This window comes from Aethalodelphis obliquidens, unplaced genomic scaffold, assembly GCF_003676395.1.
Source record: "Aethalodelphis obliquidens isolate GAN/ISIS:26980383/991018 unplaced genomic scaffold, ASM367639v1 scaffold33, whole genome shotgun sequence".
Lineage (NCBI taxonomy): Eukaryota > Metazoa > Chordata > Mammalia > Artiodactyla > Delphinidae > Aethalodelphis > Aethalodelphis obliquidens.
The window spans coordinates 9546114-9570252 of NW_020837977.1; the positions used below are offsets into that span (position 1 = coordinate 9546114).

At 39.3% G+C, this 24139-nt stretch overlaps 2 long non-coding RNA genes across 4 annotated transcripts in view; one reads left to right on the forward strand and one right to left on the reverse strand.

Moving 5' to 3' along the window:
• The first annotated feature begins 338 nt into the window (after positions 1-338).
• The window catches only part of LOC113631486 (uncharacterized), a 34173-nt gene continuing 10372 nt past the window's right edge, over positions 339-24139 (forward strand). Inside the window, exons 1-2 of the long non-coding RNA XR_003437350.1 lie at positions 339-442; positions 4751-4796. This is a non-coding gene — a long non-coding RNA (uncharacterized LOC113631486). The remainder of the gene's footprint in view (positions 443-4750; positions 4797-24139) is intronic.
• LOC113631485 (uncharacterized) overlaps positions 5894-24139 on the reverse strand; it is a 29816-nt gene continuing 11570 nt past the window's right edge. Inside the window, exons 2-4 of one of the 3 annotated variants that reach the window (XR_003437349.1) lie at positions 11975-12169; positions 7142-7257; positions 5894-6178 (exon numbers count right to left, since the gene is read on the reverse strand). This is a non-coding gene — a long non-coding RNA (uncharacterized LOC113631485). The remainder of the gene's footprint in view (positions 6179-7141; positions 7258-11974; positions 12170-24139) is intronic. The other 2 variants (XR_003437348.1, XR_003437346.1) reach the window with 2 other exon arrangements.

Here is a 24139-nt window from a genome sequence, read left to right on the forward strand (position 1 = left end):
GGCCGCCGGGGAGAGTTGGCCGTCCGGCCGTGCTCCGGGTTAGGCGCCGGCTCCCGGCTGCGGGGCGGCTGGCACCGGGAAGGAGCCGCAGGCTGAGCTGTGCCCCCGCCGCGGAGACCCGCTGTCCTCCCGCTTCCCCGAGAACCTGCGCGAGAGCCCCGGCGCAGCGCGAGGTCCGGCCCCTCGCCGTGGGCGCAAAGTTCATAGGACCCCGCGGGATCCCGCCTAGAGGCTCATACTCTTCGTTTGTTTCCCGCTGCTCAGCTTATAGTGACCAATGCCCAGGGGCCCAAGAACGGCGTGGGCCCTAGCGCCCGGGCTCGGCGGGGGAACTTGAACCTGGCGCGAAGGGAGCAGGACCGCCGGACGCCCGGAGAGACGAGAGCCACCCGGGAGTGGCCTGGAGGGCATGTGATGGGGTGTAAACTGGACACTCAGAGAGGTGAATAAGTATCCAGATAATTCAGGGGAACAGCTATGCTTCATTTAGCATTCTCTGAACAGTTTTCTACTTTTTCATCAGCAGAGTTTTGGCCTTTGTTAGACAGGAGAGCGCTTTCACAGATTGGCAGATCCTTTATACAGAGAAACTTCCTTTCCACACCTCTTTTTGGATCCTCTGTGTGTGTGTGTGTCTGTGTGCGTGTGTCTGTGTGTATATTGGCATTCCATTAATCTCCAAGTCAGCTGAGGGCACACTGTACAGCTTCTTATTACTCTGGCTATTTAAATACAGAAGTTGCATTTTAGAGCCATATGAATCTTTTTTTTTCCAGACAGGGTGAAGAGAGGTACAGAATGTGTGCGTGATTAAATGGGTGTGGAGTGAAGTGGTCAAGAGTTTGAAGTAGAGTGCTTTTTGGTTTTGCCCCACAACCAGTTAGGTTTTATCAGATGTCACTTGAAGATAGACTCAAACAACTATTTAAAGAATCCCACGTGCATATCGTATTTCAGATTTTGAGTCAGTGACCTATACTTTAGCTCATATGATTGTAGAGAACTTGCCACAAATCTATGAACAAACGAACTAATAAAGGTAATTAGAAGAACTGATTTATGTGTGGCTTCCCTAAATTCAGGGGACATTTCCTTGTATTTAAAATATTCAAAAATTTAGTCTCACAGAAAAGGTAAGAATATTCATTTCTGATGTCAATTAACATTGTATGGCCTTCTCCTTAAAGAAAATGGTTTGTGAATCAAATACTTTTATAGTTCAAAACATAATAATCCTACAAAACTTTCTAAACAGTGATATTCAGTGGCATACAGAAATGGATATAAAATACAGTGGATTCTAAAATCCAGTAGATACTAATCAACACATTGCCAGTGGTCCTTTATATGTTTTTACCGTGATCCATACAAAGCAATCTGCACAATAAAGCACAGAGAAGCTAGAGAAGTTCCTCTCTTGAAACAAAATCAATAAGTGATCAGTGATATCTCTTAACTAAAGCCATAGTCACAGTGTTGAAAAATTTCTCAGACAAAAGGAACTTTTGTGACAATGAACTCCAAGTGGAATCATATCATTCTCACTTCAGAGACAAATACCTGGCTATCACCACTTTTCAACTTCTTTTTTCTTTTGTTTGAAAAACAAACATCTGGGAACCATTATATTTCCAAGATAAATTTGTCCTCCTGCCGTGAAGAACACACACACACACACACACACACACACACACACACACACAGACACACACACACACACACACACACACCCTCCAACTCCCACAAATGCTTCCAGACAAAAGTTGGTGGGTGACGTTCAACTGATAAAACGTTGGGTATTTTGCCTTTATAATCTGAGAGCTGCAATTTAATAGCTTGATTTCTCAGAACACTAGAGGTCATAAATATATTCACAAACTATTGAAGGGTTTTTTCACTTAAAATTAAAGGACACACTTAAAGGCTGATCATTTTGATCAATCATATTCACCTATAGATAAAGATCATATCTCCTTTTTCCTTTATGTTTCCAATTTCTTTTAAGTTTACACTGTAAAAGTTGTTGAATGTTCAGCAATATCTAGTTGATGTTTATGCCTTTATAAAAGGTTTCATGTAAATTCATGTAAGTACATTTTTTAAATAGAGAAAGTTTTTTGTTAGACTCTGGATTCCAGTATTTTGTTTGAAAATATGATTCAGTTCATGCAGATTGGGCAAATGTTGTGTTCATCTGTTATATCTATAATGTAGACATTATGAGCACAAGCTTTGGAATCGGACAGACCCAAATTTAAGTTGTGGCTCTGCCACTTTCTACTTCCGACAAATTATTTCACCTCTGCAAGCAAAGGTTTTGTCAGGAACGTAAGGATGATAACAGTATTTTTTTCTCCTCAGTAAAACCGATAGTAATAGTGCTTATCTCATGAAATTGCTATGAGGATCAAATGAACCTAGTAGAATGACTGGAACATATTATCAGTTGATTGCTATTGTCATCATCGTTATTGTTAGCTCTAACACAGATATAAAAATGCCAGTATTTCATATTTCATTTGCACTACTATAAAGAATGGTCAGTTTTTGGAGTTTTGGGATTTTTGTAGAAGTCCTAAAAGTAACAGGAAAAAATCATAAAAGAAATACTAAGATATAGTTATGTTCATAAGTTTAGATAACTGGACTGTCAATACTGTAAACTATTGACCCAAACATAAAACAAAAACAAAAAACTACCTAACCAAGTTATACAGTATTTCTTTTTAAATAATATGTTATGATGAGATGAGTGCCTGTTTTTTATTTTTAAGTGAGTTCTGGTTTATGATCTTTTTAAAAAATTTATTTATTTTTGGCTGCATTGGGTTTTCGTTGCTGCACACGAGCTTTCTCCAGTTGCGGCGAGCGGGGGCTACTCTTCGTTGCGGTGCACGGGCTTCTCATTGCGGTGGCTTCTCTTGTTGCAGAGCACGGGCTCAAGGCGCGCAGGCTTCGGTAGTTGTAGCACGCGGGCTCAGTATTTGTGGCTTGTGGGCTCTAGAGTGCAAGCTCAATAGTGGCGCACGGGCTTAGTTGCTCCGCGGCATGTGGGATCTTCCCGGGCCAGGGCACGAACCCGTGTCCCTTGCATCAGCAGGCGGACTCTCAACCGCTGCGCCACCAGGGAAGCCCAGGAAAGATGTTTTTGATTCATGTTATTTGCATAGTTTTTATAGCACCTTTTCTTTCATTCTACTACAGACTCACCTACTTCAGTGGGTCAGACATCATGAGTTGTTGCTATAGTTTCCAGCTATGTTTATCCATTGATATACCAACCGTAATATCCCACAACTTCAGAAAAGAGAAAGCCATTTTTATTGGGAAAGTCGTTTAAGGCATAGTCCTAGCCATGAATTGGCTCAGAAAATAATTAACAAGAAAAGCCTGCTGTAAAAATAGGTGAGAATATGAGTTTAAATGACCAATTTATTGAATTTTTTGAGCAAAGCAATTTAATAAAGCAATGCAAAGTATAGTTAGAATAACTCATATCCTCACGGGAACTGAAACAGACCGGTTTATATTGCCTTAGCACAAAGCAGAATTACCCTGTTTCCTTGATCTGGAAAACAGTTCAGAGCATGCTCATTTTGTGTGTTGCCTGTGGGAGTGGCTCAAAGCTCAACATCTTTCTTGGGCCAAGTTAGCCATGTTCAAACTCAAAACTGAAATGCCTAAAGTTCAGGTGTGTTTGTAATAAAAAGAAAACTCCATTTTAAAGCAAGATTATATTAGGGTCAAATATAAGGCTTTTCAAGACTTCCCTGGTGGCGCAATGGTTGAGAGTCCGCCTGCCGATGCAGGGGACACGGGTTTATGCCCCAGTCCAGGAAGATCCCACATGCCGTGGAGCCGCTGGGCCCGTGAGCCATGGCCGCTGAGCCTGCGGCCATGGCTTTTCAGATCACAGAACTTTCTTACTTTCTATATTAGACTCATGAAAAAAACCAATGGGAAGTGTTAGGAGATCAAACCACCTAAACTGCTAGCATCAGCTTTTTGATTAAAAAGCTGCTAGAAATTGCTTTAAATCTTGCTAAGAACATTCCATTATCTGAAGTAAAACTATTATCCTTCCCTGTTAAGGAAATCTCATTATCTTCCGATCTAGTTATTATGAGCATCAAGAACAAAATAAAAATTGCCCCTTTTTTCTTTCTCATTTTCCCTCTTTGTTTTTTTCTCTCTTGTTTGGATAGTCTGTTACATACATAAACTGTGTCTGTTGTTAGTTGACAGTAGCTTATTTACATAAGTCCTGTCAGGAGTTCCTGTGTCCCTCAGAGAATCATATTATTAGGCCTTTGAGCTCAAACCTACTAGGTAGCCTTTGAAGATAATAATTATTTTAGTTAATTATCAGTATAGAATAATAGCTTTCTTAAACACCATTCATTTGGTGACTCAGTTATTTACTGTTAATTATGTGCAATTAATGATTGAACCTGTCTCATATGGCAAAGTCTTAATAGCCTTTGGCTTAAAGAGATGCATGCATTGCTGTTATTTCCTCATCTAGTTCCCTAAGGTATCTGTGTCTGGCTCAACCAGATATGTCAAAGGCTTAAATGGAACTTAAAGGACTATAACTCTTCATATACCAGAACACCCTTAAATTCCCTAGGTTTTCTAGAATAAACAGCTTCAGTTCTTTTAACTTTTTCTACACCTCTTTTTCTCTCTTTTTTTAATGTTTTACAACTCTCGTACAACTTCTTTCCAAATTCTCCACATTCTTTTTTAGATGAGATGCCCATTATGAGACATGGAATCTTCTTTGAAACGATTGGGTAAGTCCTTAGTATAGTGAGAGCATTCTCTCAGCCCTTCAATTCACACTCCTATAATGCAACTTAGAATTATTCTTACATTTAGAATTATATTTCATCATTAGACTTTAAAATCGGAACTCTAGATGCTTGTTTAGCATACTTACACTTCTCAAACTATATTTAAGAGGTTATTTTGATTATCCTATTGAACTCCTCTGCACCTGTTTTACCAAAACTATTTTTCCTGGATATTTTTAATTTCATCACATTTGTTAAGACAAGACATCCAAAGTGGAGGGTACAAATCCTAGGAGTACTCAAGACAATTTACTACAGTTGAGAAAGAGGATATCCCAGTGTGTAACAGATCTTCCTCAACTTACGATGGGGTTACATCCCCAATAAATCTATGATAAGTCGAAAATATTCTAAAATGCATTTAATACACCCTACCTACTAGACGTCATAGCTTAGCCAAGCCTAGCTTAAACCTGTTCAGAATCCTTACATTAGCCTACCGTTGGGTAAAATCCTCTAACACAAAGTCCACTTTATAATAAAGTGTTGGATATCTCATGTAATTCATTGAATACTGTACCGAAAGTGAAAAATGGAATAGTTTTCTGGGTCCAGAATGGTTGGAAGCGTATGGGTTGTTTACCCTCCCGATTGCCTGGCTGACCAGGAGCTGCTGCTATCCAGCATCACGAGAGAGGATCATAGCAGCATATCCCTAGCCCAGGAAAAGATAAAAAGTCAAAATCTGGAGTTCGGTTTCTACTGAATTCATATTGCTTTCACACCATCGTGAAGTTGAAAAATCGTAAGGTGAACCATTGTAAGTCACGGACCGTCTCTATTTGTTTTACCTAAAAAGGAAGAAATTAAGCTGTATTATTCAACATATGCACTGCCACTGGCATGCTCATACAGTCCTTTGTCAGTCATTCGTATGCTCTGCGAGGTATCCTGAGAAGGGTGCGCTTCCACTTGAAGGGAAACCTTCATTCATCCATCATCAGTGTGATGCAGTTTTGTGTGGTATAGGAAGTCATTGATGTGATTAATTTTGTAAAAACTAATCCTTTCAATAGAATCTATATAATATTTTGTATTGAGATGGGGAGTCATTGTGGAAACTCTTTATCTTCTATCATAGTATTCAAGATGCTTGGGCTTAAAAGCATTTGGAAAAATGTAATTTTGTTGCAAAAAACAGTGCATGTGTCCTATTAAAACTAATATATGCACGCTTAAAAATTTTGGAAACAATTTTTTATTTGTTTAAATATTTTCCAAATAATGGATTTCAGTGGGTCTTAAATTCATCTGTTGAAAAGATAAAATTCTTTTAAGTCACAGGCAGACCTCTGAGATACTGCAGGTTCGGTTCCAGACCACTGCAATGAAGCAAATATTGCATAAGGTGAGTCACAAATTTTTTGGTTTCCCAGTGCATATAAAAGTTATGTTTACACTCTACTGCAGTATATTAAGTGTGCAATAGCATTATATCTAAAAAAAGTACATACCTTAATTTAAAAAAGACTTTATTTCTAAAATATGCTAGCCATCATCTGAACTTTCAGTGAGCCATAATCTTTTTGCAATAGGAACATCAAAGATCACTGATCACAGAGCACCATAACAAGAACAAGTTTGAAATATTGCAAGAATTACCAAAATGTGACACAGAGCCACGAAGTAAGCAAATGCTATTGGAAAAATGGTGCCAATAGACAGGCTCAACACAGGGTTGCCACAAACCTTCAAGCTGTAAAAAGTGCCGTATCTGCAAAGTGCAATAAAGTGAAGCACAATAAAATGAGGTATGCCTGTAGTTTGCAAGAATTGCTGATTGATAGCAAGCAAAATGGAAATTTACTAGTCAAACTTCAATATAAACCTTTGTAGAACTGGTTGATGAGATCGAAAAAAGAAAATGAGTACTTTAATAGATACAGTCAACAACAATGCATTTCTTCCATTTAAATCTAAATATCTTGTTGAAATATCTTTTCCAGTTATGATAGCTATTAAAATGTAGTATTAGAATAATCTAACTTTAGGACCAGATCTGCAAATCACGATATCAAGAAGAGTTAAGCCAAGAATTTTAAAAAGGAATAACATACCAAGTAACAAAACATCAAGTGAAAGCAAAACGCTCTTATACTATTAATCAAATACCATTAAATTGTTTAAATATATTGATTATTTCATATTTTTAAATTTGGGGTTTATATTGTACTATGTGTACAATCTATTGCTATAGGTCACAATTACATAATTTGTACAGGGGTGTGCATGCAGAAACATTCTTAAAGATGGGGTGCATTTTCAAAAAGCAAGTTGTTGGTTACCTTTCGCCATTCCTACTCCTTCGTTTGGTGTCATCTAAGAATTTAATGCCTTTTGTTCTCTTCATTCTTCATTCAATAACTATTTGTTTAGTGCCTAGTGTGTGCCAGGTACTGTGCTAGGTTCAGGGAGGTAGAAATTAAAAATATAATCCCCACCCAGATCAGTAGTTTAAATCATTTATGAAACATATAAAAGGACCTATTCCCACGACTAAACTCCACACTGTCACCTGCTTCTCAACTCCTTCCCCCATCTCCAAACCTGGCCTTTACATATGTAATGATCCACTGTGGATGGGGACTTGAATCTGAAACTTGTCATTTGAACACCTACTTAATTTTTATGTAGTTTAAGTAAACCATTTATGACTTATTTTCTCTTCTAGATATCTGCAAGGTGCTTTTAAGGCAATCTTATGTAAATATAAATATTACTAATTCAACAAACACTTCCTCTGCAAAGCCCTGTGTTAAGACAGAGGGAAGTTTTTTTGTTGTTTTTTTAACATCTTTATTGCAGTATAATTCCTTTACAATGGTGTGTTAGTTTCTGCTTTATAACAAAGTGAATCAGTTATACGTATGTTCCCATATCTCTTCCCTCTTGCGTCTCCCTCCCTCCCACTCTCCCTATCCCACCTCTCTAGGTGGTCACAAAGCACCGAGCTGATCTCCCTGTGCTATGCGGCTGCTTCCCACTAGCTATCTATTTTACGTTTGGTAGTGTATATATATCCATGCCACTCTCTCACTTTATCACAGCTTACCCTTCCCCTCCCCATATCCTCAAGTCCATTCTCTAGTAGGTCTGTGTTTTTATTCCCGTTTTACCCCTAGGTTCTTCATGACCTTTTTTTTTTTTCTTAGATTCCATATATATGTGTTAGCATACGGTATTTGTTTTTCTCTTTCTGACTTACTTCACTCTGTATGACAGACTCTAGGTCCATCCATCTCACTACAAATATCTCAATTTCGTTTCTTTTTATGGCTGAGTAATATTCCACTGTATGTATGTGCCACATCTTCTTTACCCATTCATCTGATGATGGACACTTAGGTTGCTTCCATGTCCTGGCTATTGTAAATAGAGCTGCAATGAACATTTTGGTACATGACTCTTTTTGAATTATGGTTTTCTCAGGTATGGTTTTCTCAGTAGTGGGATTGCTGGGTTGTATGGTAGTTCTATTTTTAGTTTTTTAAGGAACCTCCATACTGTTCTCCATAGTGGCTGTATCAATTTACATTTCCACCAACAGTGCAAGGCTACAGTAATCAAGACAGTATGGTACTGGCACAAAAACAGAAATATAGATCAATGGAACAGGATAGAAAGCCCAGAGATAAACCCACGCACATATGGTCACCTTATCTTTGATAAAGGAGGCAAGAATATACAATGGAGAAAAGACAGCCTCTTCAATAAGTGGGGCTGGGAAAACTGGACAGGTACATGTAAAAGTATGAAATTAGAACACTCCCTAACACCATACACAAAAATAAACTCAGAATGGATTAAAGACCTAAATGTAAGGCCAGACACTATCAAACTCTTAGAGGAAAACATAGGCAGAACACTCTATGACATAAATCACTGCAAGATCCTTTTTGATCCACCTCCTAGAGAAATGGAAATAAAAACGAAAATAAACAATGGGACCTAATGAAACTTAAAAGCTTTTGCACAGCAAAGGAAACCATAAACAAGACCAAAAGACAACCCTCAGAATGGGAGAAAATATTTGCAAATGAAGCAACTGACAAAGGATTAATCTCCAAGATTTACAAGCAGCTCAGGCAGTTCAATAACAAAAAAAAACCCAACCCAATCCAAAAATAGGCAGAAGACCTAAACAGACATTTCTCCAAAGAAGATATACAGATTGCCAACAAACACACGAAAGAATGCTCAACATCATTAATCATTAGAGAAATGCAAATCAAAACTACAATGAGATATCATCTCACACTGGTCAGAATGGCCATCATCAAAAAATGTAGAAACAATAAATGCTGGAGAGGGTGTGCAGAGGGAAGTTTCAAGGTACAAAGATGAACTGTACTTTCAAGGGGGATTTTATATCCTTGATATAACATATGAAAAATGAGAAAAACACCTTAATTTTTTCTTTATGCAACGTAGATTGCCTTCACTATTGACTGTATCCCTCAGTATACTGCAATTTTTAAATATAAATTTATTTATTTATTTTTGGCTGTGTTGGGTCTTCATTGCTGCGCCTGGGCGCAGGCTTCAGTAGTTGTGGTTCGCAGGCTCTAGAGTGCAGGCTTAATAGTTGTGGCACATGGGCTTAGTTGCTCCACGGCATGTGGGATCTCCCTGGACCAGGGCTCGAACCCGTGTCCCCTGCATTGGCAGGTGGATTCTTAACCACTGCACCACCAGGGAAGCCCCCAGTACACTGCATTTTTAATTATCTTACCACTTTTGCCTTGTGTTGTTTCTTCAAGCCTAGTACCATCTGTTTGGAAGTTTTACAGGCATGGTATTTGACTTCAACCACGTCTTTCAAATTGCATCTCGTTACTTGTAATTTTAACCCATGATTGGGGTAAATTATTTTTAATTGCTACTTATTTGCATTGGAGAACAATCATATGAAAAACAGGTAGAGGAAAATACTTCTGGAAACTAGATCATAGAATGATCCTATATGCTTAAAATGGAATCCTATACATTTCCCTAAATAGCAAGAAAATGTGGTGATTTGAGGTATTCAAGGCAAGAAACTGGATCACGTGATTTCCTGAGGTCCCGTTTATTTTTAAACTCTGCAAATAAACAAAGCCCAAAGCTCACAGCCTTTGGAGGACCTTATACCCGTTTGGCTTTTTAAAAAGCAAGCAGTATTAACAGTCCAGAAACTTTGGGCATGGTATAAAAAGTCAAAATTAGTTACAAAAGTCTGTGGTAATATAAAATTCCATTTAGAAAATGGTAAGCAGCACATAGAGGCAATAAAGAGACGGTATCTTTATTGGACTTTTAACTGTTATTTACTGACTATTAACTGGCTATCCCTCCAACAGAAAAACCCAATTTTCACTATCATAAACATTTTCTTAGAAAGTAGAAAGAAAAATACAATTTGAACAAATTTCAGTACAGTGTAGTGATTAAGGACATGGCTTTAGAGGAAAACAGTCCTGGGTTTGAATCTCACTCTGCTGTTTACCAGCTCTGGACCCAAGCACATCGCCTAACTCCCTAGCTTCAGTTTTTTTCATTCAGGAAAGTAGTTCCTACTTCATAAAGTTGTTACGATTAAGTGAGATAATCACACAGTAATAACACAATACATGGTAAAATTTAAAATTATATATATATACAGTTGACCCTTGAAAAACAAGGGGGTTAGGGGTGCTGACCCCCTACCCCAACCCCAGCTGAAAATACGTGGCTAACTTTTAGGGAGCCCTTCGTATCAACAGTTCTGCATCCATGGATTCAGCCAACTAGAGATGGTGCAGTACTGTAGTACATACTTACTGACAAAAATGTGCATATAAGTGGAGGGAGACTGTCTTTTCTCCGTTGTATATCCTTGCCTCCTTTGTCATAGATTCGTTGACTGTAGGTGCGTGGTCACCTTATCTTTGATAAAGGAGGCAAGAATATACTGTGGAGATAAGACAGCCTCTTCAATAAGTGGTGCTTGGAAAACTGGACAGCTACAAGTAAAAGAATGAAATTAGAACACTTCTTAACACCATACACAAAAATAAACTCAAAATGGATTAAAGACCTAAATATAAGGCCAGACACTATCAAACTCTTAGAGGAAAACATAGGCAGAACACTCTATGACATAAATCACAGCAAGATCTTTTTTGACCCACATCCTAGAGAAATGGAAATTAAAAAAAAATAAACAAATGGGACCTAATGAAACTTAAAAGCTCTTGCACAGCAAAGGAAACCATAAGACAAAAAGACAACCCTTAGAATCAGAGAAAATATTTTCAAACGAAGCAACTGACAATGGATTAATCTCCAAAATATACAAGCAGCTCATGCAGCTCAATATCAAGAAAACAAACAACCCAATCCAAAAATGGGCAGAAGACCTAAATAGACATTTCTCCAAAGAAGATATACAGATTGCCAACACACACATGAAAGGATGCTTAATATCACTAATCATTAGAAAAATGCAAATCAAAAGTACAATGAGGTATCACCTCACACCGGTCAGAATGGCCATCATCAAACAATCTACAAACAATAAATGCTGGAGAGGGTGTGGAGAAAAGGGAACCCTCTTGCACTGTTGGTGTGAATGTAAACTGATACAGCCACTATGGAGAACAGTATGGAGGTTCATTAAAAAATTAAAAATAGAACTACCATATGACCCAGCAATCCCACTACTGGGCATATACCCTGAGAAAACCATAACTTAAAAAGACACATGCACCCCAGTGTTCATTGCAGCATTATTTACAATAGCCAGGACGTGGAAGCAACCTAAATGCCCATCGACAGATGAATGGATAAAGATGTGGTATTTCTAAAATAAAAAAAAGTGGAAGAGGGAGGCAATAGAAGAGAGAGAAAGAGATGCAACTGTGGAAGAATGGTCAGAGAGATGCAACACTGCTGGCTTTAAAGGTGCAGAAAGGGGCAACTGACAATCAGTCTTAGTGAGAGGCAAGCAGGGCATGACCTGCCCTGCTTAAAAACAGTTAATAAACAGTTGCCTGTTTATTAACCAGGGGTCGAACCCATGTCCCCTGCATTGGCAGGCAGATTCCCAACCACTGCACCACCAGGGAAGTCCCAAAACAGGAATTTTTAATAGTGCCTACCTCATGGCTTAAATGAGTTTATATTCACAAACTCTTAGAAGGATACCTGCCTGGTTACATAAGTATTTGTCAAATAAAATGAAGGATATGTACATGGGTCTCTTGTGTGAATGCTGGTCTCACAATTCTGTACACAGTTCTGATGAGGCTGTCCTGTTCAGTCAAACTGTCATGCTGGAAGAAGACACGAGACAGCTGAGTGAGAGAAAAAGAACTTTATTATTCACAGCACATCAAAAAAAGAATGAGCATCAGAATGTCTGCATCAATTCCCCTTGTCTCCAAGTTCCACACGGGTGACATGGAGGGGCCCAGAGAGATGCCACATGTGCAGTGGGTTTGTGTTGCAGCTGGGGAACAATAAACTTGGGGAACCCACTGCTTTTCTAGCAAGCAGCAAGCTAAGCTTGTCCTTTGTCCCAGAAGGAGATGTTACTTCATCCCTCAAGACTGCCCACTGCAAACCCAACCACGAGAAATGGCTTGCGTACAGTGGTGTGGTAGAGAGCCTCCAAGACAGCCTATAACGGTCCCCAGTATTCCCAATACTTGCCTCCCAATATTCACTCTTTTGTGTGACACCCCTCCCTCCAGTTGATTGTGGGCTGGACTTACTGACTCACTTCTAACTAACTGAATACAGCACAAGAAATGGGATGTTGCTTTTGAGATGAGATTATAAAAAGACTGGCTTCTGTCTTGGGCACCATCTTATGTTCTCTCACTGACTCACTCTCTGGGAAGACAGCTGTCATGTTGTGAGATGCCTTATAGAGATAACTGCATGGCAAGGAAAAGAAGATGTCTTTGGCCAGCAGCCAGGTGAGTGAGCTTGGAGGCAGAACCTCCTCCATTCAAGCCTGGAAATGACTGCAGCTTTGGCCAGCACCTTGACTATAGCCTTGTCAGAGGCAAGGCTGCAACCCTGCGCCAGAGGCACCCAGCTAAGCCGTGCCCAGATTCCTCATCCACAGAAACTGTCAGAAAATAAGTGATTGTTGTCTTAAGCCTCTATGATTTAGAGTAATCTGCTATGGAGTAACAGATAAGTAACACAAGCAGTCAGGGCCTTGCATTCAGGCCATCCCGAGCAAGACATGCAGGCACGTGAGAGATAACCATCTCCCAACAACAGCCCAGGGGTCAGCAATGCTATCTTCCCTGAAAAGGGCTGGCATGCTTAGTGTCTGGCATGTAGGAAAGAGGCAGATTCTGAGACTGGAAACTAGAATTTGGAAGGAAGCCCATAGCTGGAACTAGCCTTACCAACCTTGGAGCTATTTTTGAGATTTTTTGCTTGCTTGAGGACATGATGCAGGGTAGAGAAAACTGGCTTCTGGTTTGTACGTGTAGTGGGAAGCAAGGTAGGGAGGAATCCTTTTACCGTGTCAAATACTGAAACGCCTGCACTGCATTCAATGAACCAAATTATCCAGTTGTATATTACTCCCTGTACTCAGTTGTCTTTTGTTCTTCTGAAGCCCTTTGTAAACTTTTGTTTAAATTTTTTCCCTGGTCTAATCCCTACTCCATCGAATTGAGAGTCAAATGCTTGAGCCACTATGTTAAAGGTGAAATAGTGCCCCCTGGAGGCCAGAGTGGCAATGCTCAGAGACCCCAAGAGGCAGGAGAAGCTAGGACAGGCGAGGGAGATGGCAAAGTTCTTGAAAAAATGCTAGGAGAATATGTGATACTATTTCAAATCTCCTTGATCTAAAGCCTTTAAGAAATTGGCATGAAAATTTTATAACTATGTGTGGTGACTGATGTTAACTAGACTTATTGTGGTGCTCATTTTATAATACATGAATTATAACATTATACATCAATTAAAAAATTCATTCTCAATAACTAAAAAACATTATTTTTAAGAGAAAGAAATTGGTATGGAAGGTTTTTTATTCTTGACTTGATAAAGAGCTTTTCTTTTTTCTTTCTTCTTCTTTTTTTTTTTTTTGGCAAAGAGAGTCAACTTTATATGTAATGAAGGGCCAGACAATAGTCATTAAGAACATGGTTTTGAAATATGACAGGCCTTCCTTTTGTTAGCTGTATGTCCTTGGGCAAGTTGATAAATCTGAGCCTATTTCTTCATCTGTAAAGGATAATATCTTATTACATTATAGTGAGGATTAACTGAGATTGTGTATATAACATCCTTAGAACTTGGTAAACAGTATTTGAAAGCTGCTATTATTATTAACTATTACTACTACTAGTAGTACTACTACTACTATTCAGTACATTAATGAGATGATGTGTCCCATGTAACCACACTTAATATACTATTCTACATGCTGGTAATAGAATTTTCAGATAAGAAGTATTTACAGGAGACATAAATCAGAATAGAGGAAAGGAAGACTCACTGGGAAAGAAAACCCAAGGACCTTTGTAAAGGTACAGGGGAAAATATAATCTTTAAAAACTTTCTATCCAATACATATAGAGAGTTGTTACAAATATATAATTAACATCTGTTGGATAAGTAGTCAAGGAGATGAAAAAGCAGTTTAACAAGTATGTTATTAAATGGCTTATTTATTAGTTAATAAATGCAAAATAAAACAACTTTCAGGTCTCATATACCTTTTAAAGTTTCAAATGTAAATGAAAATGGAAAGAACGGATATTGGAGAAGACACAGGGAGAAGGCACTGACCATGGAACACAACACACCTGACTTCGCCTCCTACCAGCTGTGAGCCCACATATGTCACCCTCCTTCTCTGTGCCCTATTTCCTTATCTGTACAGACTGATAGTAACAGCATCTTATAGACTTGTCATGAGGATTAAATGAGAAATGACACAGAAAGCCCAAAGCAAAATACCCAGCTCTCAACAAAGAGTCTCATCATCCTTGTTGCCATTACCTTCATCACTGCTACTGATGTGCTGATGTTGTTACAGGTAGAATTGGAAAGGTAGGAGAGCCCTTCAGGAGATTCCTCAGAGCACTATGCAGTAAGAGCTATAAAGTCACATATCCCTTTAATCTGTTTTTCCCATTTGCGGGAAGAAATTTAGAGGGAAAAATTACCTGATTAAAGATGTTTATAGCTAACTGTGACCATCAAAATTAGGAACAACCTAATGCCCAGAAATGAAGGAGAGGTTAAATAAACAAAGTATATTAATAAAAGTATTAGATACAAGAGGAATATATATAAATCATAGTTTTACTGTGTATCAGCAAGAACCAGATCGAAAATGTAATGGAAAAATATCCCAGGGCTTCCCTGGTGGCGCAGTGGTTAAGAATCCGCCTGCCAATGTGGAGGACATGGGTTCGAGCCTTGGGAAGGTTCCTGGGAATCTGGGAAGGAGCCTGGGAAGATCCCACATGCCGCGGAGCAACTAAGCCCGTGCGCCACAACTACTGAGCCTGAGCTCTAGAGCCCGCGAGCCACAACTACTGAAGTCCGCGCGCCTAGAGCTCGAGCTCCGCAACAAAGAGCAGCCCCCGCTCAACGCAACTAGAGAAAGCCCGCGCGCAGCAACGAAGACCCAACGCGGCCAAAACTAAATAAGTAAATAAATTTAAAAAAATATCCCATTCATAATAACCACAACTATAAAATACCTAGAAATAAAATTAACAAGAAATGTTCAAAACAGTTTAAAAATACTATAATGTTTTATTGAAGGACGTACAAAGATCTCTGTAAGTGGAGAGTCATATCTGAATAAGAGGCCTCAATATTTTTTAAAGCCAATTCTCCCCATATTGATCTGTAAACTAAATATGATTTTTATCAAATTCCCAATGGAATTTTTTAAATTTAAAAGCTGATTCTCTAGCTTATCTAAAAGAGTAAATGTTTGAAAATAGCCAAGAATATTTTGTAAAACAACTGTAACAAAATAAGACTTGGCCCACAAAACACTGAAAAGAACTATAAAACATGGTAAATAGGATAGTGTGGTACTGATCAGGAAAAGATAACTAGAACAGTGGAGTGGAACCGAGTCCAGAAAATAATAAGTATAATGGGTTTATACTTAGAGGGTTTCATACATGCTCAAGGTGGCATTTCAAGTCAGTAGGAGAAGACTGGATTATTCAATACAAACAGCACAAGGATAACTGGCTATCCATAAATTACTGATGGTTTAAAGATCTAAATGTAAAAAACAAAACAATAAAACTGTAAATATATATATATATATATATATATATATATATATATATATAAAGATATATATAATATCTTTATAAACTTTGGGTAGGAAAGAAATTCCTTGGCCTGAAACAAAACCTAGAAGCCACGATGGACTGATTAAATTACATAAAGATTAAACACTTTAGCAGAGCCCTGCCTTTATGTACATCCTTCTCCCCTAGGAATTCCTAGGAGAGCAATAGCACTGGGTGGCAGAAGAGCGCTGGGAGGGAAGTACAGGGAGCCTGAGAAGGGCACCCAGAATTCTTTTGCTATGCTTTGCTTTGATCCTGGGCATTGCTCCCTTCTCAGAAAAGCACAGTGGATTTTCCGCCTGGAGTTTTGATAGGTTTTTAAAATGTATTCTTAGCTCCTAGTATTTTAATTTTAAATGAAATAAAAATTCATTTATACCCTCCCACAAACACCAACATAACTTCGATATAGCAAAAAAGACCATAAAGTTAAAAGATGAATGACACACTGAGAGAGAATATTTGCAAAATGGGCAACAAAGGGTTATCATTCATAATCTATAAAGAGTTCTTTTAAACAATAAGAAAAAGAAAATAACCAAAAGAAAAATAGGCCAAGGATATGAATAGGCAATTCAGTGAGAAATACAAATTGCCAATAAACAAATAAACATATGTTTAACTTCACTACTCATCAGAGAAATGCAAATCAAGCAAGACGGCTTCTTAACCTACCTGTATACAGGGGGGGACGGGATGGTGTAGTCAGGAGGAAGGCAGGCAGGCAGTATGGGGGTGCACTGTCTGGAGAGAATTTATTTTTTAATTTTTTTGGCCGAGCTGCGAGGCACGGAGGATCTTAGTTCCCCAACCAGGGATGGAACCCGCGCCCTCTGCAGTGGAAGCTCAGATTCTTATCCACTGGACCACCAGGGAAGTCTCTGGGGAGAATTTTTTAAACATAATAAAACGTATCATTATGCTCCAGCAATTCTAAAATATGTCACTGGTAAAATGTCCTTTTTCTGTTCCAGGATCCAATCTCTTATACCACACTGTGTTGTCATGTTTCCTTATTATTTTCCAATATGTGACAGATTCTTAGTCTCTCCTAATTTCTCAGGACATTGATACTTTTGAAGAGTACTGGTTAAGTTTTTTTTGTTTTCTGTTTTTCTGGTGACCTATAAATCCTATTATTCTTTTATTATTAAAAATTATTCCAGGATCAGACACAACTGAAACTGTGAACTCCCTGAGTGCAGAGACAGTATCTTTTCACCTTTCCATCCTGGTCATCAAGCATAGTGTGTGACGTACATCAAGGTCTCAATAAATGTTTGCTAAATGAATGGATGAACCAACACTCGGTTCAGCTCCTTGTCCTTTATAACTCCTAGAATATTATCTGCCAGTGTTAATCTCGTTGTTAGTGTAGTTTGTTTTGGTTTAAGTTGCTTTTGCTGCTTAATGACTACAAATCTTTCCTAATTGAAGACTGAATGATGAGAAGACATCAACATTTTCTGGCCATTCGAGTGCCAATTCGATTAAATAAAACATTTATTGAGTTCTTACTACATTAAGAAAGTCTAGGAAGATAAATAAGATATGATCCCTACTCTTAAGATAGGTACATTTTAGTGGAGGGTATATAGTTGTACACAATAGCTATAATACAAGGAAGGATATGATAAATCCAAAGAGCTACAGGAACACAAAGAAAAGAGTGACTAATTATCAGTGGACCACGGGAAAGATCATCCACTGACCACCCAATTCATCCCAGACAGTATGTCAAGGCTCCAGCCCTTACCTATGGCTGGTGTCTGTCTGGCCTGGTCTTCTACACACTTACATCTTACAGGGATCCAGAGAGGGCAGCTGAAGCCACAGTAGCTGGTTGGTTGAGGATTTAAGGATCCTGGTTCCCAACCCTCTCTTTCATCTTAAAATAACTAATATGTATCCCTGTCAAATGTCTCCTAGTTTAGGGCCTGATCCAAAAGATACACCCAGAATTACCCAAATGTTTGATTTGGAATTATACCTTTGCTTTGAATCTTCAAACTAGTAAAGATTCAAAATGATTAGCATGAGACAGATATTAAAAAATCTTTTTAGATTTGCAATAATATTCATACACTACAATCTGTTGAAACAACCAAGCCAAAAGAACCAGTAATCTAATTCTGGTTACTGCAGGTAATAAGTTCTCAGCTTCACTGGCAACAGATGCTAATTATAGCAAAGAAATCAAAGGTGAAGGCAGACACTGAGGTGAAGAAAACATGCATTGTTTGGTCACTGCTTCTTCTGTGCATCCTTAAAGTGGAACCAAATCTGGCTTTTACGAAGCTACCTCCAGTTTAACTATTTTTAATTTTCTAATTTCTGAAATAGAGAAGACTGAGATTAGCTAACAAGCTTTATCTTGATTTTTTTAAAATGCTTCAGAAATGGTGCTATTTTCAGATTCTATTTAAGAACAGTAGACAAATCACAGCGAGTAAACAGGTCAAGAACCTGAGAAGGCTCAATGATAAAATTAAAACATTCACTCATGTTTAACAGTCTGTGTATGCCTGCCAAGCACGGTGTGTTTATGGTTCACTGTACCGGACTGTATGCAGACACTTCAAAGAACATTCCAGAGAGGTGGGCTGACTTACTGGAAGTTGAAAGGCTCAAACTCCACAGTTTGTCTTTTTTTTTTTACCTTAAGAGTTTTTATTATGAAATATTTAGACATTTTACAGGACAACTAATCCAGTTTCTACAACAAGTCAACGACATAAATTTTTTTAAAGGAAAAAAGGAGGGCTTCCCTGGTGGCACAGTGGTTGGGAGTCTGCCTGCTAGTGCAGAGGACAGGGGTTGGAGCCCTGGCCGGGGAAGATCCCACGTGCTGTGGAGCAGCTGAGTCCGTGCACCACAACTGCTGAGCCCACGTGCCACAACTACTGAGGCCTGCGCACCTGGAGCCCGTGCTCCGCAGTGGGAGAGGCCACGACAGTGAGGGGCCCGTGCACCGCGACGAGGAGTGGTCCCCGCTCACCGCAGCTGGAGGGAGCCCGTGCACAGCAAAGGGGACCCAACACAGCCAAAAATAAATTAAAAAAAAAAAAAAGCAGTGACTTGTATTAAAAGAGACTTAAAAGGTCTAAGATGGCATGGATCTTATTTAGATTCTGATTTGAACAAACCAACTATAAAAAGACATTTTTTGAGACATTAAAGAAATTTGGTTATAGAATTGGTATTAGATGTTAGCAATAAATTTTTATGTTTTGTGAATATGGCTTTGTGGTATGGAAGAAAATGTTTATATTTTAGAGTTGGAGCCTTAATATATGAAGGGACAAAATTACATACTTGGGATTTGCTTTTAAATACTTAAGCAAAGGAAGAAAAACAAGTGACAGATGAAGTAAATGTCAGCAAACAATATTCATCAAGTAACTGAGTAATTCCCAAGGTAATGGGAATTTATTATACTCTTCTCTTTTTACAGAAGTTTCAAATTTTCAAAATAAAAACTTTTTACAGGACTTCCCTGCTGGTGCAGTGGTTAAGAATCCACCTGCCAATGCAGGGGACATGGGTTCGAGCCCTGGTCCAGGAAGATCCCACATGCCACGGAGCAACTAAGCCCGTGCGCCACAACTACTGAGGCTGCACTCCTGAGCCCGCGCGCCTAGAGCCCGTGCACCACAACAAAGAGTAGCCTCCGCTCACTGCAACTAGAGAAAGCCCACGCGTAGCAACGAAGACCCAACACAGCCAAAAATAAATAAATAAATAAATAAAAACTCAGAAATAAAAGGCCATATACACATGTGTACATATACACACACAGACACACACACTTCTTTAAAAAAAAAAAAGAAAACTTTTACAAAATACCCACACTTTAAATTGGGGGTGGGGTTATGGTTATAAATCTAGACCTTCCAGGCCTGAGAAGATGGTTATTTACAAACTGTATAAGCAATTCTTTTATTTTTTTTTAATTTATTTATCTCAGCTGCACCAGGTCTTAGTTGCAGCACTTGGGATCTTCGCTGTGGCATGCTTAGTCGCAGCATGCGGAGTCTTAGTTGTGGCATGCATGTGGGATCTAGTTTGCCGACTAAGGATCGAACCCGGGTCCCCTGCATTGGGACCGCAGTCTTACCCAATGGACCACCAGGTAAGTCCCTGTATAAACAATTCTTTATAGCTGAAGTTACTTTAAGTCTGTTTTATTTGCCATTGTGGTTTTTAAACTCTCTGACAAGAGGGAAAAATAATCTGAGGTCACAAAAACCTTCATTTGCCAAAGTTGCAAAGAATGCCCTGCTTCCACGTCTGACCTTCTTTCTCTACTCGTTTTCCACTTACTAGCTGGAGTTATATTAAAACCATAAGTACAGTCATCTCACTCTCTGCTGAAACCCTTCAGTGGATTCCAGTTCCTGGAGTAAAATCCAAAGCTGTCCCAAGGCTCACGCAGGCCCGCATGAGCCAGTCCCTGTGGGTCTCTCCTGTCTCCTCTTGGCCACTTAGCTGCACCCACTATATTCCCACTTCGCTGGCTTCTGTCGCCCTCCAGTGGCTAAGGTCTGTCCTGGCCTGTGACCATTCCAGAGCTCGTCATTCCTCTTGGAACATCCTCCCCACCCATTGTTTTCTCCCTTATGGAAACAGTTCTTTTCTCTTTTATCAATTTTCACAATTTATTAGGGTTTATTAGTTTTGTGTCTATTTTTCCCACTCTTCTCCATGTGTATTCTGTTTACCACTGTGGAGCCAACAACATTCAACTTTTGTTGAATTAGCTAAGAAACATTTTTACTAAGCTTCCGGTCCTGTTAAGTATCATTATCAATTTTGAAATTTAGTTTTGGAATATTGGAAAAAGGGAATATGGTAAATATTATCCAAAAAGTTAACTTAGGGACTTCCCTGGTGGTCCGGTAGTTAAGACTCCACGTGTCCAATGCAAGGGGCGTGGGTTCGATCCCTGGTTGGAGAACCCACATGCCACACGGCGCGGCCAAAATAATTAAAAAAAAAAAAAAGGTTAACTTAAACTTCAGAGGAATTAGGGTTGAGGGACCAGGGGGAATTTAAGAGGAAAAATATCAGAGTATAGCAAGCGGTGAGTAGGCTGCATAGCAATACCTGACACAGGGGAGATGTTGATGCCAGTGTGATTCCAGTTGTGTTTGAATTCATGAACTTCCATTTCCCTGGGACACCGTTTCCACTCAGCCAGTGCCCTAACTTCCATCCTAGATCTCTGCTGTGCAGTGAAGCACAGCCCTCACTAATGGGAGGGATCGGGGGATGGGATCCAGACAACTGACCAGAATCTCTCACTTCCATGTCAAGGAGCAAAAGTTGGTAGAATACATGTAAAGATACACAGCTTTATACTCCTAGGGAGCTTTTAACACACTTCTCTAAAAATTGAAAGCTCATACATATATAATTTGAATAAGACAGTTAAAAAATATGAGCTAGAGGGGCAAGATAGGGGTAGGGGATTCAGAGGTACAAACTACTATGTATAAATAAGCTACAAGGAAATAGTGTACACCACAGGGGATATAGCCAATATTTTATAATAACTTTAAATGGAGTATAATCTATAAAAATATTGAATCACTATGATATACACCTGGAACTAATATAATGTTGTAAATCAACTATACTTCAATAATAAAACAAATATGAGCTAGTGGACTATATATATAACTGTACAACCATATGATTATTTTTAAAATTGAACACTTCCTGTTGCTTATGATGTGCCAGGCACTGTTGTAAGTCCGTGTATAGCTATTGGCTCATTTAAAGAATTAAAGAGTATACATTCTTTCCCAGGTTATATGGAACATTTGTAAAAGTGATCAAGTACTAGATTACAAAACAAGTCTCAACAAATAACCAAAAGTCAGTATCTACAGATCTAATCATTATGCAGTAAAAGGACAAAAACATGTAAGACAGCAGGTTCCCTGACAAAGGCAAGGGAAGGCAGGGAGGGGAGGGAGGGGATGATTGAGGAGGGGGAGTTTAGCTCTACCTACACGTTTTATTTGAGAAAAAGCAGGGAAGGAAGGAAAGAGAGGGAGGGAGGGAAATTTACCTTAAATGGCTCAGAAAAAAAAAAAAAATCTGCCTATGTAATATAGAGAGATGGGGACAAGCAAAGGTGGTGCAATATTAACACCTGGAAAACTGTGAAGGGTGTACGGGAATTCTTTGTAACATTCTTCCAGTTTTTCTAAACGTCTGAAAGGAAGTCAAACTTTTAAAAAGTTATAGCAATCTCAGTTTATGGGTAAATGAGTGACACATTATCTTCCTTACATAAGTCCATAATTAAAAGATAAAAAGAAAACATTTAAATCAAGCACAGCAAATCGCTTATAGGAGGAACCCCTCGTGTCAGAAGAGAGGAGGCCATCGTTCACCCACAGAAGGCTGCCTTTGAGCCAATGAAACACAGTGCTCTCGGGGACTCTGTAAGCAGAGCGGCCCAGAGGTTGGTCCCCACTCTCCTCTGGAGCTGGTGGCCCCGTGCAGGGAACGATCTAGCTGACTCTTCGGCCCTGACTCTGCATCCCACTTATCTACAGTTGGCGGGTTTTCTCTATGACAGGATAAATAAATTAATAAACATTAAAACACACCTAAAATCCGTCTACCCATGACTTAGTTTCTGTGCATGTTTGCCAACGTTGTTCAGCTGGCATTTATACGATGCTGCTGTAAACAAAGCACTGTACTTTATACAGTAGAAAAGTATAAAAATAAATACAAGACTTGGCAAATGCTCGCCCCCAAAACCACAATCTAACAGTGGAAGGAAAGGCACGAGTGCCTGTGTGTGCCAGAGGTTACAGGGTCCACTTTCGTTTTTGCTGGCTCATTTCATTTTCATACCAATTCTGTTAAGTAGATTTCATTATTCCTATTTTATAGATGCGGAAGCCTAGAGAAGTTATTAACTAGCCCCAAATTGCACAACTACTAAGTGACAAAACCAGGAGTTTACCTCAGGTCTGTCCGACTGCAAAGTCCATGCTCTTTCTACATCACTAAGTTTATAAAAGTCACAAAAACATAAATACTGTAAGATTTCATTTATTCAAACTCTCTTGGGGATGAGTCATGCTGGATAGATGACTAAGTGAAAGGGTATCCTCTAGGACAAAGAGCATTGTTCAAAACCTTCCAAGGCTAGAGCAGAATACTCCAGAAGCCTCTGGGGAAGAGGCTTTTTCTCCCTGTGTTTCTTCGCCCTCTTGGGCTTTTGGCATTTGAAGCCCAGCACACCTGGTGTCTAACTGACAAGGTTCTTTCTGAAAGCTCCAGCAAAGATCACTTTTGCCTTTTTGCTCCCTCAAAGTACAAATGAGATAAACTGATAATTTGGAAATAATTTTAGTACACATTAAGGGAAAACAAAACAAGAAGTATTTACAGAAACTACAAGCATAAAAATAGTTGGATTTCCGACACGGTTTTCTGATACCAGATCGGGCCCCCATCCAGTCCTGAAAGTGACAACACTGCACCTTGGTCCTAAAGGGAGGTACACTGAAGTCTGTTTCTTATCTCATTACTCAGCATTTTGCTATCTCCCGGCCAGCTGGCTCTCAGTATTTATCTTGTCCTCTAATGATTCATTCTACATATGGAAATATGTAACCTCCCTGAATTTTAGATTCCTCATCTGTATAAAGTGGGAATAAGAAAATATCTAACTCGGGCTTCCCTGGTGGCGCAGTGGTTGAGAATCTGCCTGCCAATGCAGGGGACAAGGGTTCGAGCCCTGGTCTGGGAGGATCCCACATGCCCCAGAGCAACTAGGCCCGTGAGCCTCAACTACTGAGCCTGCCCGTCTGGAGCCTGTGCTCCGCAACAAGAGAGGCCGCGACAGTGAGAGGCCTGCACACCACGATGAAGAGTGGCCCCCGTTCGCCGCAACTAGAGAAAGCCCTCACACAGAAACGAAGACCCAACACAGCC